We start from the raw sequence: 12284 nt of genomic DNA, 5'->3' as shown, positions 1-12284 counted from the left end.
GATAGTATTAAAGAGTATCTGCTTGAGCCTCTGATTCTGTCTCCGCCTATTGAAGGAAGACCTTTGATAATGTATTTGACTGTGCTTGAAGAAAGTATGGGTTACATTCTTGGTCAACAAGATGAATTTGGGAAGAAAGAGTATGTAATTTACTACCTCAGTAAGAAGTTCACCGACTGTGAGACTCAGTATTCTATGCTCGAGAAGACATGTTGCACATTGGTTTGGGATGCTAAGTGTCTGCGCCAATATATGTTGTATCATACTACTTGGTTGATATCCAAAATGGATCCAATCAAGTACATTTTTGAGAAGCCTGCTTTAACAGGGAGGATTTCCAGTTGGTAGATGTTGTTATCTGAGTATGATATTGAATACCGATCTCAAAAGGCTATTAAAGGTAGTGTCTTGGATGACCATTTAGCTCACTAATCTATTGAAGATTATCAGTCAGTGCAGTATGATTTTCCTGACAGAGAGATTTTGTACTTGAAGCTGAAAGATTGTGATGAACCATTGCTTGAAGAATGGCCAAAACCTGGTTCCTGTTGGGACATGGTATTTGATGGAGTTATTAATTCTTATGGTAATGGCATTGGGGCAGTGATTATTACTCCTCAAGGAACTCACTTTCCATTTACAGCTAGATTGACCTTCAAATGTACAAATAATATGGTTGAGTATGAAGCTTGCATTATGGGGCTCGAAGAAGCCATTGATCTCCGAATTAAATATCTTGGCGTCTATGGAGATTCAGCTTTGGTTGTGAATCAGATCAAAGGTGAATAGGAGACAAATCAACCTGGTTTGAAACCGTATAGAGATTACGCGAGGAGGATTTCAAAATTCTTTATAAAGGTTGAGTTTCATCATATCCCTCGAGATGAAAACCGGATGGCAGATGCTTTTGCAACATTAGCTTCAATGATTATGGTGAAATTTTGGAATAAAGTTCCCAATTTAACTGTGATGCATCTTGGTAGGCCAACTCGTGTGTTTGCTGTTGAAGAAGTCAAAGATGAAAAACCATGGTATTATGATATCAAATGTTTCCTCCAATGTCAGATTTACCCGTCTGGGGCATCTTTGATAGATAAGAAGACTTTGAGAAGATTAGCTGGTAACTTCTACCTGAATGGTGATGTGATTTATAAGAGAAATTTTGATATGATTTTGCTCAGATGCATGGATAGACACGAAGCAGACTTATTGATGACAGAAGTTCATGAAGGTTCCTTTGGTACTCATTCCAATGGACATGCTATGACGAAAAAGATGTTGAGAGTTGGTTACTATTGGTTGACAATGGAATCTGACTGTTGCATGTTTATGAAGAAATGCCACAAGTGTCAAATTTATGCAGATAAGATTCATGTTCCTCCGACACTATTGAATGCCATTTCCTTACCATGACCCTTCTCCATGTGGGGAATCGATATGATTGGCATGATTGAGCTCAAAGCTTTGAGCGAACATCGTTTAATTCTGGTGGCTATTGATTACTTCACAAAGTTCATTGAAGCAACATCGTATGCAAATATGACCAAGCAAGTTATTGTGAGGTTTATCAAGAATCAAATCATATGTCGTTATGGTGTGCCAAGTAAGATCGTTACTGATAATAGATCAAACTTGAATAATAATATGGTGGAAGCTCTTTATAAAGTCTTCAAGATTGCACATCATAATTCTTCTCCCTACAGACCCAAGATCAATGGGACTCTTGAAGCTACAAACAAGAACATTAAGAAGATCATTCAGAAGATGGTTGTAACGTACAAAGATCGGCATGAGATGCTCCCATTTGCTTTACATGGGTACCGTACATCCATACGCACTTCCATAGGGGCAACCCCTTTCTCTCTTATTTATGGCATGGAAGTTGTGCTCCCTATGGAGGTTGAGATCCCATCATTGCGTGTTTTGATGGAAGCCAAGTTGACTGGGGCTGAATGGTATCAGACCAAATATGATCAATTAAATTTAATTGAAGAGAAGAGATTGTCTTCCATGTGTCATGGTCAGTTAGATCAACAAAGAATGAAGAAAGATTTTGATAAGAAGGTTAAGCCTCGTGTGTTCCGAGAAGGTGACCTCGTGCTCAAGAAGATTCTATCTTTCAAACCTGATTCTAGGGGAAAATAGACTCCTAATTATGAAGGCCCATATGTTGTTAAGAGAGCCTTTTTAGGCGGTGCATTGATTCTTATAACTATAGATGGTGAAGAGTTCACTCGTCCTGTGAATGCCGATGCAGTCAAGAAATAATTCGCCTAAAAAAAAGAAAAGAACAACTCGCTAAGTTGAAAACCAGAAAAGGCGACTTAGGCAAAAATGAGCATCTCGGTGGATTGAAAACCCGAAAGGGTGGTCCAGGCAAAAGTTAGAGACATAAAACATAAAATTCATCCTGGTAGATTGAGTACTCCACCTTTGGGAAATCTAGGAAAAAATTAGGGATAATGGCAAGTAACTGCATCCGACCGGTCCTAACCTTTGAAGCAGTTTTTGAACAGTCATTTGGTTCTAATTTATCATTCTCAACTAAAGACAAGAGCAAAGTGGATTTTGAAGTTGGTAGGGAGGGTAGTGGTCATTGTATTCAATGTAGCCCTAACATGGTTGATGAGCTGCTCCCTAAGCAATTTATTATCCCTAGTTGAGCTGATGATTTATTCCCTTTATAATTCATCTTTCCCTAGATGAGGAGTTCATGATTTCAAATTCCCCAGTTTGTGTCTTGGTGAATGAACAATGGATTATCTTGGAACCTTTATTTGGTCTCCAAATTCCCGACGTATTTACTTGTGTGTTGCATAGCCGTGACAGTTTCTCCCCTGCGTGAGTCTGCAGATCCGACTGATATTTTGGGTGCCTTGGAATTGGTTTATTTCTCAATCTCCAAGAAGAATCTGATGATTATTGAAAAAGTTTTTATGGTCCTGGAAGATCATTGTATCCCAAGTAAAGCTCCACATAGATGTTTTTGATGGAATACCCAGTAGAGCGTCTGGTTCTCCTCACTCAAAGTTGTGACTTGAGACCTCAACGGACTTCCATTTTCTTATAGAATCTCTTTCCCCATCCCCAACGGTTCTTGGTTATGAGTAGTACCATTGGCGTATCCTGCAATATTGTCTCCCATTTGATATGGTGTTGACTTAAAATTCCTCGCAATGTTGACTTATTAGGATCCTTAACAGATCCCTCTTTATCCTCACCATTTTAGGTTAGATACATGTTCTCGATGTTCTCCCCCATCCAGAGTTGAATTCATCTTGCAGTTAGGATCTTATATCCTTGATGATTTATTTTCATCCTAGCAGGTTCTCCACTTGGTGCTTCCTTCTTGTTGAGATTAGCCGAACATCTAGTTTTGATGATCCAGATCTTTATTGCTTGTATCATTTGTGCTCGTTTGTCAGCATAATCATATACATATTCATGCATATACATGCATAAAATACATCATCAAATATTTCATTGTGCATTTTTATCGCATTAATCTTTCTTTTGATCCCCTGTATTGGTGATATTACTTCCCCATGAAGATTTGGTGTGTCTGTCCTCCTTCAATTGTAGAGTGTCAACCTCTTTAAGCAGAAAAATATTATCTTTTCTCCTTTCCCCATTGAGTTATTACCTTGTGGACGATTATTATTTCAGTTTCCTCCCCAGATCATTATTTGGATGGAACCACTCCACTTGAGTTATATCCTTATTGGGTTGAGTCTTATTTGACCGTTTCTTTCTAGTTCTTGCCTAGATAGATCTTTTGGTCCTCGAGAGTTTATTACCTAGTAACTGGTAATATTCTTCTTGATGTTAAGTGCTTTACCTGTGTTAATTTACCTAGTAGCCGATAAAAGGTAATTTACTTCTTTGATTATTTTTCCAGCGGATTCGTCTTTCGTTTCCTCGACAAGTTTATCCTTGATATGTTCATCTTAACCGATGAAGGATATTCTTCCTTTGTGGCATTCCACCCAGTAAAAAGGTAGTTGTAATTCCTACTTTCCCCAAAAGAGTTTATCCCTTATATGTTCACTTTAACCGGTGACAAATTGTCTCTTTGTTTTGTCTTGTACCCAGTAACCGGTCGTTGTAATTCCTATTTGCGGTATTCTACCCAGTAAATGGTAGATATAAATCCTATTCTCCCCTCTGAGTCTGTCCTTGATATGTTCACTTTAACCGGTGATAGATTTTCTCCTTCTTTTGTCTTCTATCCCCACAAATAGTTGTAAACCCTATTTTCCCGGTAGTTTATCCTTGATATGTTCACTTTAACCAGTGACTGATATTCTTCCTTTCAGTTTATTCTTGATATGTTCACTCTAATTGGTGATAAATACCCTCTCTTTGATCTTCTGCCCAGTAACAGGTAGTTGTAAATCCTATTTGGTTTCTTTTCCCCGGTAGGTTATTCTTACCCAATAATTGATAATGAATATGCCTCATTCTTCTCAGCGAGTCATCCTTGATATGTTTACCCTAACCGTTAACGAATGTCCCTTTGTCCTAGTGTATTATCTTCTTACCCAGTAACCGGTAGTAGATAATATATCTCTTTTACTCCTGTGTTAAGATTTTTCTTCACCAGTTGAGTTTGGTTTCATATTTCTTTGAGAAATCGAATCCCCTTTTGGCGTTTGAGTATTTCAGCTTTGTTTTGATTTACACGTTTTCCCCAACAGATGTTTCTTCCGTGTATTGGTATTATTCCAATACATGCAGATTTCCTTTCTCCCCAGTTTGACTCTTTCCATTGATTTATTTTCATGGAAAATTCCCTTGTGTCTCCAACAATTTTCAAGTCGTAGCCTGGTCTACATATAACTTTTATCCCTAGAGACTCTGTCTCCCCAGTTGGTGTTCCTTATCGAATGAATTATGCTCATGTGGACTTTTTAGTCTCTTCGGATTCTTTTCCTTTGTGGAAATATATTCCCCACAAAGATTATTTTTGAATCCATAACATATGTATTATGAGGTCTCTTATGGACCAAAATTTATTTCTAGATGTTATTATTTAAGTTCATTTTGCTGAGTTGATATGAAGATTTTAACCTTCACATCCTCAACTAGAATGTCCTTAAATAGGTATATTTGACCCTAAGATCCCTTATTCTATCTCATCATTTGCATTGACTTTTGATCACACTTTGGTATCCTTCTCACACCTTACTCACTGGGTTTGCATTGGGAGAGATCACCAATCACTTTTAATTGTATGATACTTTATTTTCTTTTTGTTTACTAACCAAAATACCAAAAAAATGTCTATGTGTAGCTTTCTTTCTTTTGTAGGGTGTATGTATGTCCATATATGCCCCCTACCAAGTTCATATCTAGGGTTTAAAACCCTCAATGAAAAGAGATCAATCAAGCAATGTTCCACATTGGTTCTAAGCATCATATATGGACCCCTATGTTCTTCATTTGTCAATTTGATCAAGGATTCATCAAGAGTTTGAAGCTTGTTTTCCTTGAAAGCCCTAATTCATTTAGGTATCTTGTGTGACTTCCTCAACAAGTGTCTTCATCATTGGTCAAAAATTTCAAGGGATACTCCATTATACATCATCTTAAGCATATGTGATTCTCCATGAGCCCCAAATATCAAAGGAATCTCAAGTTTGCAAGTTGGCTCAAAGAGGTTGACCAGAGAAAGTAAACTGGTCAAGTCTAGGGTTCCATAGACCCCGTCTCATACAATTTTTGTCATATGAAAATGATTCCAAGAGCAAAGTTACTTTTTATGACATTCCAAACAACTTTCATGTTGGCATTTTGTCTGTCCCCTAGTTAGAAGGTCAACTTCCAAGGACCATAACTTGCTCAATTATTATGATATGAAGGCCATCCAAGTTTCCTGATCTATTTCAAGATGTCTTATCTAACTTTTATTCTTTGAGAAATGTTAAATTCTACTTGCAAGGGTATGGTCTAAGAGGAAACATTATAGGTTATTTTGGGCCATCACCATTGAACAAGCAGTTTTCCTCAACTTCTTAAATCCATAACTTCCTCATGCAAGATTCAAATGATGTCAAATTTATGACTAAGTTGAAGAGGAGTGAAAGAGATACAACTTTGGTGAAGAAACCATTTTCATTTGAAGCTCATAGCAGAAGTTATTCAAGGTGGAAGAAGTGGTCATTTGACTTTGTTCTTAGAAAATTTTCAACCTTGTTTGATTTCTCCAACTTCCACCTTAGAATGCATCATGATCCAAGTTCGTAATGAAAAAGTCTTCAACATCAAAGTTGTTCCCCTTGATGCCACCTTTCCAAAGCATCCATGATTACTTAATTTGGACAGGAATTATGGGACTTGCGCATGGGTTCTTCTCATGGTTTGTTTTGGCAACATTTGAAGTCAATTCCCATTTAGCTTTGCATGGCTCCATGTTATGACATGAGTAGCATTTGTGCACGAATTGGAGTGGATTACAATGATCATTTTGGTCCTAGCACATGTTCATGGACCCATGCACTTGAATTTCTATTTTTGACTCAAAATTCAAATGGTGTGAATATCACTTTCCATGGCCTATATAATGAAATCATTGCCCTAAGATTGAAGAGGACATCTTGCCCAAGCCTTGCCAAGCAATATCATAACCTCATTCCATAGAATACCTTGAGGATTTAATTAAAATCGAGTTCTTGATTCAACTTCTATTTGTGAACAAGAACTCCAAGGATTCATAGCCATTTTCATCCCAATCATTCACAATAAGTAAGAGGAGGAAGAACCAAGTGGAATTGCATCAAGATCAAGCCAAATCCCTACAAATCGAAGGTGATTTTTCCAAAATTTCAAGTCTTCTATTCTCTCTCATTTCTCCATAATTCTACTTATTTATTGGTTTTCTAAAGTCCTACCAATATAGGCAACAAGATTGAGTTACTTTGAGGTTAAATCGAAGCAACTCAGATCGTGTACCTCAAAATTCAATTCCTTGTATCTTTCAATATACTTGGAATTAGGAGAAATTGAGGCCAAATTCGAGCTCCTGAGCTTTTTGTCTTTAAATTAGTGTATACACTTCTTATTTTGGATAATTTTGAAGGTGGACCAGTCCAGTGAGGTCCACCGGAGAAGACGACTGAAGCTAGGGCTCCGGTGATGTGTTGGCATGCCTATTGACCATCTGATCATGTGGAAATGTTTTAATCTGAGTCATTCCTTTTAATTACCAAGCGTGTGATGCATTGACTAAGGACCAATATGGAATGCACACGCTTGGCTATTAGATCTGCCACCTCAATTAATGAGGGAGATCTGATGGCCTTTGTTTTTTCTATTTTCTTTTTAATTTCTGATTTTTCATTTAATCCATTTATTTTGTTTGATTCATATTAATTTAATTTTTAATCCAAAAAATATAGGACTTTCAACCAAAATCTTTAAATATTTTCCTCTTTCATATTTTGAATTAAAATTATTTTTTGGATTACTTTTGATATTTTTCATGAATTAAATGGTTTTTAACTTGTTTTAATATTTTTAAAATACTTTTGACTTTCCAAAAATTATGATTTTTTTTGTCTAAGGTCCTTTGACCTTGTTTGACCTAAGATAAATCCCCTGACATTTTATTTGGTGTTTTGAAGGGATTTGAGGTTTTGTCCATTTTAAAATGCATTTTAATTCATTTTTAGTTTGATTTTTAATTGAATAATTGTTTGAAAATTATGGCTATCTTTGTTTGGATATCATGGCTATCTTTATTTGATGCCTTGGCCTTCATATGGTTTGCTTGGATATTGCTTATGTCTGTTGCTTGCTAAAGTCCAAAGGAAAATGGGTTTCTATATGACATTCTTGTCTATTGGATTGCATCCCATTGGTCAGATCTTTTCAACTCTTAACTTTTATTTTTTGTCTAGGATAGTCCCTTCATCCCCTCGCATTTCTTTAATTTCAAAATCTCCCCCTCTTTGAAAAACATTCTTTGTTTGTGTTTTTCAACTTAGACATGTTTTAATGATTAGAAACTTTGGCCTTATGCCGATGAATTTTCAAACTTTTTCTTAATCAAACTTGTGAATGAACTTAACCATATTGACTTTAATTTCAAAAAGACAAAAAGAACTAACAAACCTATTCAAATCTTTGGCCTTTTGTTTCTTTTATTGTTAAACCTTTGTTAAAATTAATTCACCAACTTCTTTGAAATTTTTACCATGAACTACGAAATTTTGATCCCTCATTTTTATGTTGGTACGTAGGTATAAGACCGAAGGTCTTGTCAAACACAAAAACATAATTAATGAATTCTTTTCTCATCTCCCCACTCTATATTTTTTTATCAAACATCATTTTGGCCAAATCACTTGCTCACAAAAAAGGGATCCCTAGGAGTACCTAGGACACTTTGGGTGCTAACACCTTTCCTCTGTGTAACCAACCCCCTTACTTGTAATCTCTGTAATTTTATTAGTTTGGATTTGAAGACTTCTTATCTTTCGGTTTTGTTCGTACTTTTTCCATTTTTCCTTTGGAAATAATAAAAGTGCGGTGGCGACTCTGGTTTATTGACGTCAAGTTTATCCATAGCTTGATGGTCATGAATTTACCGCTACACTTTCAAAGCATTATCTTTAAAGCTCTTTAGCTGAACAATGAAGAGGAATTTTAAAGATAGATTACTCATTTCAGATGAGATGCAAAGATAGATTAATCACCACATGTGTCTAATATATCCTTGCTAACGTAATTGAAAAGAGAATAGATCATAACTCACACCCAATTATTGCTATGAAGCACAAAAATAAGGCAGTAGAAAAGAATCAAACAAGGGATTTAGCCTCTTTACTAGCACATAAGACATCTATTGCACACAAATGGGTCTACAAAGTGAAATACCTTATAAATGGTTTCATTTCCAAACATAAGGCACAACTTATTGCAAAGGGATACTTACACAAGAATGACCTTGACTTCACATAAAAAATTTCACTCGTTGCAATAAAGGATACCATCAGATTAATGGTAATCATACCTAACTTATTGCGATAAAATCTTTTTCAAATAGATGTCAAGTCTATATTTCTCAATGAGGAGGAAGTTTATCTTAAAAAATATCAATAATTCATTGTGAAAGGTGAAGAAGATAATGTCTTGAAGCTTAATAAGGGCTAAGTTAATTTCTTAGCCTTGAATTTGCAGCAACTACTACTAGAAAATTTACCTTCGATGACACAATATTACAACAATAATTTTTCCACCGTTGTCATATCACATTTTTTACGCGCATGTTTTTTTTAATTAAGAAACATTTCATCACGGTTCCTTAAAACAATTGTGGTCATAGAGTTTGGATGATAAGCTTCGAGTCCCAACATAAACATTTTTACCTTTTTTTTCCAATAAAAATAAGCGTCTGTCCCTTCAAATTTATTATTATTTAAAAATTGAAAGTATAATAACTACGGTTGTTTTGTCCAAACGTGGTTATATGTTCCATATTTCACCACGGATGAGTCTTGCAACCGTTGTGAGATTATTTCCCATAAAATTAAAACATAACATGTACTTCATAACACACAAGGGTGCCCTAGCAAACAAGATGACAATGATAGCGAAATCTTCACCATCTTTATTCGTTTATGGAAACAAATATCATTTATGGAAAGGAAATCATCATCCTCTTTGAATTATAGTACGTTACCATTCCGTCTCTCTAACGCATTCGAATGTTTATGTTCTTCGTAAGGGTTATTTACCATTATCTCTCTTTGACGCTTCTAAATGTTTATGTTCTTCACTAGGATATTGTGTTTATTGACATTGCCATTTGTATTTTTCATGTTGCCTTGTTCATATTTTATTTAGATTTTGTGAATATGCTTTAGGTTTTGGTGTTGGATATGTTTATGTATTATTCAGACATTGTGACGATTTTGAATATCTTTATGTTTTGGTGTTGCCATGTTCATGTTTTATTCAGACAATGTCATATGCATATAATCATATTAGGATGTTGTGTGTGTATCATTAGGTTGTCATTCACATTATTCTTTTGACATAAATTTCAAAATTTGTTAGGGATTGTAGTTGGATGAAAGTCGTTAGATTAGGTCCGGTGTACGAGAAAGAAGTTCTTGAATTCCTTGAATTTGCCAAAAAAAAAATGTTCCCGACAATAATGGTATATTTTATCGTCCTTGTGTTATTTGCGGGAATATCCGAAAATGGTCAAAGAAAGAAATATTACATCACCAGTGTTGTGAAGGAATATGTCAAAATTATGTAACATGGACGTGGCAAGTGGATAATAATCAAAATGCGAAGTCACAAATGGATGAAGATGATTATGATATGGATGATCGATTAGAAGACATGATTCATGATATTGGAGTTTTGTCTTATATGAAAGCCCATACTTATGTTACTTTATGTATCGATAAAGATGTGCCTTTATATAAGGGGTGCACCATTTTTACACGATTGTCTGTGTTGTTGAAATTGTTTAATTTGAACGCAAAAGGTTGGTGGTCAATAAAAGTTTCATTGATTTACTTGATTTATATAAACAAATTCTACCAGAAGATAACAATTTTCCGGATCGTTGTTATGAGGCCAAGAAGATATTATGTTCAATGAGTTTGAGTATGTCAAAATACATGCATGCCCTAATGAATGCATATTATATAAAAATGAGTCTGAAAATATGGAACAATGTTTAGAATATGGTGAGTCATGCTACAAGATGAAGAACAACAATGACGATGGCAATGTCAATTAGTAAGAAGCCTACTCCTACTAAAGTGTTATGGTACTTGCCAATAATTTCGAGGTTAAAGAGAATTTTTGCTAATGAAAACAACATAAAGAATATTAGATGGAATGCAGATGAGAGAAAATGTGATAGAAACATTTACCATGCTGTTGATTCTTTGTAATGGAAGAAAATTGATTCATTATTTCCGAATTTTGGACTTGAACCAAGAAACCTTAGGCTTGGTCTTGCTACAAATGGAATGAACCCCTTTGGTAATCTAAGCACTAATCGTTCTTCGTGAGTCTCCACCAAAATGTCCCAAATTTCTTTTGCCGAGTTATATTGAGATATGCGGAAGAACTCATCCATACTTAATGCACTTTGAAGAATATTTATCACTTTCTTTTCATTAAAACTTCTTTTCTTATCATCTTCATCATACGAACTTTTAACCTTCGGAGTGCCAACACCATTGACCATACTCATAGGATTATGCAGACCATTTTCAACGATTTCCCATATACCATCTCCTTGTGCTTCTAAGTGTGCTTTCATGCGAATTTTCCAAAAGTCAAAATAGTCTCCAGAAAATAGAGTTGGTTTGTTGATACTACCTCCATCTTTAAAAATCGGATTTGCGCTTGCGGAAGCCATCATCTGGATATGTGGAGCAAGTTACCAAAACCTACTTTGATGCCAACTGTTAGTTAAGTAGCGCCTAAGAGAGGGGGGGGGGGGGTGAATTATGATATTTGAATTTTTTTTCGGTTTATGAAAAACTTTGTTCTTTCTTTTCTGGTCATGTTAAGCGATGAACGGTAAAGTGCGGAAAGGTGAAGAACCCAAAGAGATATCCTGATTCCCTTCACAGATCGAGAGTACTCTAGTCCCCTTTCAACATGAAAGAGATTTCACTATCTGTTATGACTTGTACAAGACAGACACAATCACCAAGAACAACCTCTTGTGATTCACCAAGTTGATATGAGAACATTCCTCTCAAACTCAACTTTCTTGGTTCCAACAATCCTCGACAACAAGGTGTTTACAAAATACACAATCTTATTTTTCAACAACTCTAAAAATAAGATATGGATTACAAAAATGGTTTGAATGTAAAGTTTGTAGTATAATGATCACACTAAGTGATATATCAATTTACTTGATCTTCTCTTCCAATGAAAATAATTCACAAACACAAAGATATTAGATTGCTCAAGAATTTTTTGTTTTGAATGATATGAAAATCTGCATAAAATATCTTAAATGAAGGTTTATAACAATAAGTGTGAATTCTGAAAATTCCTAGAGATTGATTGGAAGAGGTGAAGTTTGAATTTGAAAGATCATGAATTTATATGCACATAACACCTCAAATGAAACATGGTAATGTTCTGCAAGAGTCATGAACAATTGTCAAAGATGAATTGAAAAGATTCCATGAAATGGTGCATGAAAAGGTGTTTGAAAAGCCACTGATTTTTTAGAAACGCACAGTGGTAAATCGATTTACATAATGGGTAAATAGATTTCTCTGTTGCAACGTTTA

The sequence above is a fragment of the Lathyrus oleraceus genome, chromosome 2, assembly GCF_024323335.1.
Source record: "Lathyrus oleraceus cultivar Zhongwan6 chromosome 2, CAAS_Psat_ZW6_1.0, whole genome shotgun sequence".
NCBI classification, from domain to species: Eukaryota; Viridiplantae; Streptophyta; class Magnoliopsida; order Fabales; family Fabaceae; genus Lathyrus; species Lathyrus oleraceus.
This window is presented reverse-complemented; position numbering follows the sequence as displayed.